This window comes from Chionomys nivalis, chromosome 18 (assembly GCF_950005125.1).
Source record: "Chionomys nivalis chromosome 18, mChiNiv1.1, whole genome shotgun sequence".
Classification (NCBI taxonomy): Eukaryota; Metazoa; Chordata; class Mammalia; order Rodentia; family Cricetidae; genus Chionomys; species Chionomys nivalis.
The window spans coordinates 3,961,704-3,968,611 of NC_080103.1; positions in this window are offsets into that span (position 1 = coordinate 3,961,704).

Genomic DNA, 6,908 nt, shown 5'->3' on the forward strand with positions numbered 1-6,908 from the left:
GGCATGGGTAATAACACTTGTTACGATATAAAAAGAAAAGGAGGTGCCATTAACCATCCACCCTCCTTCCCAAGAGGCAGCCATTATTTCCAAGACCACCCAGGGATAATCCACAGGAATCAAAAATTGTGCATGCCCTGTGCCTCCACACCACTGCACCCCACAATGCACTGCTTCCCCACCAGCATCCCTGCGTATCACACACACACACACACCTGACACTATAGTGTTTCTCCACCTGCATCCCTGCACTGACACACACACCTGACACCACCCAAAGATGGCTGTTCCAGAGTCATCTTAGCCTCAGCCTGCTCAGGAGTAAGGTGCCTGCCTTCACGCTCAGACAGTGGATTCTAACCCTGCATGGATGCCCTGGTCTGGCCCAGTTCCTCATTTTACAGAGGAGCTGATGCTCTGGAGGGAAAGGACCAGCTGCAGGGTCCTCAGCGTGTCAGTGTCCGAAAAGCCCTTGAGATCCTGGAGCCTCAGGTCCCCCAGAAGGATGAACCTGGCTCTGACCAGGGTTCTAGGTGTTCCTGGTCTATTTCAGGATTCATCAGGCCAGAGCAGAGTTTCTGAATATCTCCATTTCAGGGGCTCTTTCCAAGGCCAGCCTTGTCCAGACCCACTGTGACCCCAAGGGTAGCTTCCTGCTTGGACAAATGAAAACTGGCCATCCCCTCCTGCTAGGCTGGAGCACTGGTCTCCAGGGACCTCGGGTAGGAAATGGTGACCAGTACTGAGCCCATCCTGTGCCTGCTCTTACAGCTCCCTAGGAAGCTCATGGGACCTATAGAGGATGGGTAGGGATGAGGAGTCCTCTCAACAGACCAGGGAAGGGGTTCAGACAGAGGCAAGAAGAGGCAGGAGGCAGCTACAGAGGATGGGAAGACCTAGGCAGACCCAGACGGGGTCAGGAGGGCAAGGGGGCAGAAAGCAGCTCCCCCCTGACTGAAGTGGGTGGGACCAGGCAGTCACTCACTCAAGTGTACTCTCGAGTCCCACTGAGTCTATGCAGATGAGCCTGTCTGCATGCAGATGAGCCCGGAGCAGGCATTCTCTTCTCAGGGTTACCATAGCGCCTGCCACCCCTCCCTTTCCCCTTGGGTTCCAGCTGTAGGGTAGCTTGGGAAAGAGGCCAGCCCCTAGGGAGGGGCAACCTTCAATGAAAGGTTAGACTTCAAGAAGGACTGACCAAAGAAAAATGGTCAGTCTGGGAAAGAACTAGAGATGAAAAAGGATATAGAGAGGCTGCTGGCACCGCGTATGGTGGGAGAGCGCCCAGACTCAGAAACCCGCACACTGGCAGACAGCTCTGCGGACATACAGGGCAGCAGATGAAAGGAACCTTGGAGAGCAGCTGTGCTGGCCAGGCCTCACCTGGTCCCAGGTGTCACTGGATCCTGGTGATACGGCTGGGCCCTGGGCAGACAGGCCTGGGGAATTCAAGGGCTCCTGCAGGCCACAGCTCGCGCGCTCGTCCCAGGTCCCCACTCACTGATTTTCAGCAACTTAGAAGCCTCCTATGCCATGGTGCCCAAAGCGGAGCGACTCTTCTTGAATAGCCTCAAGAACTTCTGTCAGAGAGTAGAGGCAAAGAAACCCAGAGGGAGGGAACACCAACCAGGGCAGGAGAAACTTAGACCCAGAAAGGCTAAGAAAGTTGCCCCTTCATTCAGCAGATCCAAGCCAAAGTTGGGCCTGAGCCCAGGCCAGGAACCCTGCTCAGGGCCTTCTCCTAGGAGTGCAGAGGCCTTTGGGAACAACTTTGCTTTTCCTCGGGTGGCCCCAGTTCCCTTCTCTGTTGCCTCCCATTCAATGGTATAGCCAAGGCCTTTGTGGAGAGGCCTTGGGGAAGAGAGGGTCATCCATTCATCCTGCAGGAGGCTTAGCCCATGCCAGCTCCGCTGAACTCTCCTTCCTGGGAATTGCCAGTCGGCCCCCACCACCCCCATGGCTGCTCCCCATTTCCATCATTTCCTGGAGCCTCAGGGTTTTGGCTGTGATCCCAGCCAAAAGATGGTGGGGAGTCCCATCTCTCACACCCTCCCCACACTTCCTCATTCACATACTGGCACCAGAGCTGTGGGAACTCCGGACAGCAGCTGGGCATTGGTGCCCAGCTCTGTCCAACCTCAGCCCACCGGCCTTAGAGAGGGATGAGTACAGGCCCTTCCCCCAGGCCCTGGACGCCCTCAGCACTGGTTGAAAATCTGAGGACAAACAAGACAGTAGCAGGCCTTTCCCAGGATGCCTCCAATAGGCCTGCATGCTGGGTCACCTTGTCCCTCCCCATACCTCTGTGGCTGAGGGGCTCTAAGGCTCTGAGAACAGGGGGTCAACATTAGGTCACTCCTAAGAGATATCTATCCAATCAGAACTCTGGCCTAAATTTCACGGTGACAGATCTTGGTGGCTCCTGGCCCAGGCAATGTGAATGACTTGAAAGAAAACAGAAGTCATTATGAAGGGGCCAAGGAAGACAGTTCCAGAGAACGCAGAGAAACTGGAACAAGAAGAGACAAAGGGGCGGGAGAAGCCAATCCTAGACACCCTAGCCTTTGTCCCAGACCATCCCCAGACCAGTCCTGGTCATAGGATGGCGGCCTCCCCTATGGAAAGACTTCTAGGTGGAGTAAAGCGGCTACAAGGAGCCACTCACTCCAAGACCAGAGACAGCACAGAGTCTTACTTCTTGTAGGCAGGAGGCCTCAGGCTAGAAAGGGGCTCTCTGTGGAAAAAAAAGGGGCTCCTAATTGGGGGAAGAAAGGGAGGGAAGAGGCTCTGCAGGGCAAAAACCCCAGAGCCAGCCTGCAATGGAGGGAGATTAAGGGATTAGAGCTGAAACAAAGTGCTGGGGCTGGAGCAGGTGGGTGGGGGCTGTGCTAGCGATCTAATTGCTCGGTGGTGTGAACCGGGGCCTGGCTGTGGATCTGTAATGAGTGGGGGTGTTGAGTGAGAAGGTGCAGAAATGAGGGGCCAGGCCGGAGTGTCTTTTCCTCTCTTGAAGCGGCTCAAGCTCACAGTCACGTGCTCTGCTCCTACCTGTGCCCACCCAGAAAACCTAGGTGGAAGAAGTGCCTGATGGGAGCCCAGCCTGTGCAAGGAGGGTGCCGGGTCCCTACCACATAGGCAGAGAGACGCAGGCCGTTATAACTGCAGCACTAACTGGGCACATGGTCGGTGTCAGGTTGCACTGAGCCTCCCAGATACACAGTCAAGTCTGGAGAATCCCTGCCCAAACCCAGGCCAGCCCACTAGCCAAGGAGACATCAGGGGGCTTTCTGACCAGGGCTGGCCCTTTTCAGATCCCTCCTTCTTCCTAGGGAGAGACAGATAGTCATACCCTCTCTGGGTGCTGAGAGAGCGCAGTCTGCAGTTGACTGCAGACCATGGGAGTCTAGTTCAGCCGGTCAACATGCTTCCTCTTTGCCCGCATACTAAAAGGACACTACAGACCTGGAAACATGGCAGTGTCCCATCTCTGAGCCTCTGCACACACTGTGCCCTCTCTCTGCCCACTAACAATCCTGTGACTCATCTGGAGTCTTCTCTCTGCCTGCTGGCTTCCCCTGAGAGTTGAGCAATAGCGGCTGCTCCCCACACATTCAGGGCATATATGGACACTCTGGTCACGGGGTGATTGTTTCCTTTTATAGCTAAGATGCCTGAGAGCAGGAGTTCTGGGAGCCCAATGAGCAGCAGGTAAACAGGGCTCTTCTGTCCCATATGAAACGAGTGCTTATTCAAAAATAACTTCTTGTACTGGGGATGAGTGTCTGCCTGTGCCAGTCTACCCTTCTACCAGTGAGCTACCCTCCAAGCCCAGTTTAATTTATGTTGATTTTGTCTAAGATTAGAGAAGGTAGTCTGGGATTGGGTGCACACCTTTAATCCCAGCACTCGGGAAGCAGAGACAGGCAGAGTTCTATGAGTTTGAGGCCAGCCTGGTCTATGTAGTAAGTTCCAGGCCAACCAAGATAATATAGTGAGATTCTGTCTCAAGATAAGCAAATAAAAATAAAAATACATTAAAAGGGGGCAGGTAGTGTTCAACTGTGGCGGTCAGGACATCAGGGGTCCCTGGATTTGAAAGGAACCAGTAAGGTCCAGTAAGGTCCAGTAAGGTCCTCTTCTCTTGGAGCCTCCCACACTCAGATCTTTTTCACTTCACCTTAATAAATTTACACTTGTTCCCCTACAAAAAGAAGGAAGAGGAGGAGAGGGGAGGAAGGGAGAAGGAAGGCTCCACCGTATTGTTTTGACTTGGAGTGGGAAGAACCAGTGTGTTTCTGGTCCTTCTCTCCCACCACCCTTCGTCACCATGCACCTGCCTCCTCCTAGGCTGCAGACTTGGTCATCATCCTATGGTCTTCCCCCATCCTCCCATGAGTCCTCAGGATTGGCCCCCTCCGCCTCTCTAGTTGGCACTGTGGGTGAACACCTGAATTCACCAGATGAATCCCGAAGAACCAACAAGCTATGGGGCCAGCAATGGTGGTCATTCTCTGCTGCCTCTAGAGGGTTATGGGAGTCCCTGCCCGGGGAGTAAGCAGAGAGAAGTCTGCTGCCAGCCAGGGAGCTGCTGTGCCACTGCCCCCTTCTGGACCTCGACACCTTCACCCTTCCCTTCTGTACAGCTGAGCTGAAGACAAAAGATGTCCAGAGGCTGCTTTACCTTTCTCGTCAGAAAAATGGGAACAGAAACAGTAGATATTTCTCAGAGCTCCTGGAAAACAAACTAAGCTAATGTCTGTGCAGAACTTGGTGCAGCGAAGGGCATGAAGTGAGGATTCACATGGTGGCTCTCACGATTGTTTTTTTTTTTTTAATATTTATTTATTATGTATACAATATTCTGTCTGTGTGTATGTCTGCAGGCCAGAAGAGGGCACCAGACCTCATTACAGATGGCTGTGAGCCACCATGTGGTTGCCGGGAATTGAACTCAGGCCTTTGGAAGAGCAGACAATGCTCTTAACCACTGAGCCATCTCTCCAGCCCCGGCTCTCACGATTGTTATGAAACAAGAACAACCCTGCAAAGTCGGCTGCTTCACGGCAGGGGCTCCTCACCTCCTCGCCATCACTCTTGCTGGGAATAAAGAGGCCTTGGGGCACCCAGCCCAGACAGGACACACTGGCTGTGGACGCCTGGAAAGTGAGGAGTGGTGCAGGATGAGACCCTGGAGGCTTGGCCTCGGCAGGACCCCAGGGAAGGATCCTCCAGCTATGGTCCCAGGTGCTTATGGGGCCCACAGACCAAGAATGTGAAGGACCCTGCCTTGCTCCAAGGCAATTCTGCAAGAACCTTAAATCAGCAAGTCATCTGGGCTTGCACTAATCTCTGGAGTGGCAGGTTGGGGCTAGCGGCTTGTTCAAAACTGTGCCACTGGAACCCATGACCTCTGACCGACAAGAATCAGAACAGCAGACAGCAAACGCTTGGTGTAAACCGTGCAGAGAAGGGAAGGGCAGGGAAAGCCGGCTCTGAGTTGCAGCTTAAAGTCAGGTACATAAGGAGAGTTGGGGTTTAGCCAACTTTTGTCTTGAGAAAAATTTTGGCGATACACAGGAAAACGGAGCAGTGTGGGGAACCCCCATGTAACTGATCCACTGTCTAGTGTCAAGATCTGCAAGCCTGGCTGCCTTTGTCTTCCTCCTCCCTCTGTGTCTCCCAAGCACCTCCCAAGTTCTGTCTCCTTTCATGGAGGTGCAATTAGAGCAAACCCAATGATCGCAGGAAGGGGAAGGAGCATTTGGGGTGGAGGGGCAGGACCAAGGCAGTGCAAATGCCTTGCCTGGTGTTTGAAGACTCCAGGGCACACAGTCTTCCACCTGCCTTTGAGTACGTGATCTAGCTCAAATCTCCTAACTGCTGTGTTTTCTCTATGGAAAATGGACTGGATAGCTGACCCCACAAGGAGTTTGTAAGGGAGTGTTGCATGAAGACAGAGCAAGGCCAGAGTCAAGGGTCAGTGGTTGCTCTTAGGTAGGACTGACCCCATAGGAAATATGTCTGAAGAGGTCAGACAAGGCTCCTGGGTGCCCGAGATACGGTGGTAGCTGGGAATGTGGCCTATCTTCCAAAGAAGGCTACACTGAAGGGGAGGAGCCTGGCCCCAGATCTTGGCTATGTCTGCTGCCCTTCACCCCCCACATACAGAGATCACTGACTCCTAGACTACTGGAGACAAGAAGGGTCAAAGGCCTGAATGGCCAACTGTTCTCTAAGGAGGCTTTAGAGGCTCTCCTCACCCTTACCATCACCTCCCTCCCAGGGTGATTATAGGGAGGGAAGTCACAAAAAGACCCTCAACAACTATGCTCTGGCCGAATAATGGGCCATTCACATTGAAGGAACCCCAGTCCCACACCTGGCTCTCTAGGACAGACCCCAACTGCCTCATTGTCCTAAACTCGCTACTGTGCCTTGAAGCCGGGTGTCAGCCATGGGAAGCCTGACACCCCAGCTGGGCATATTCCTGGCCCTCCCCCCACCTCTCCAACCACTCAGAGCTGGTTTGGTGTGGGCGTACCATTCATTCCTCACTCCTCACTCAGAAGTTCTCTCGCTCAGAAGTCCTCACAGCTATGGGAAAATAGGAGGGAATAATTAGGAGAGCCATTAGCGTCTCAAGGCCCATCTGAGAGGGATTAAGGGATTAAAGGCCTTCGAACAGGTCTCTCCTTGAAGATTGTTGCAGGGTTTATTTTCAGGACTTCTCTCCCTTTCTTTTTCCTGGGGTTGCGGGCGACTGAAACTCTTGGTGGACCCTCTCTTCAAAGCTGCAGGAAATAAAGAGGCTCATATGCAGTGGTTAGAGAGTTGGGGCCAGCAATGTCCTGCTCCTCCTCAGGGCACAAGTGGGGAGCAGAGGGCTGCAGAGGCCAGGAGATCCCTCA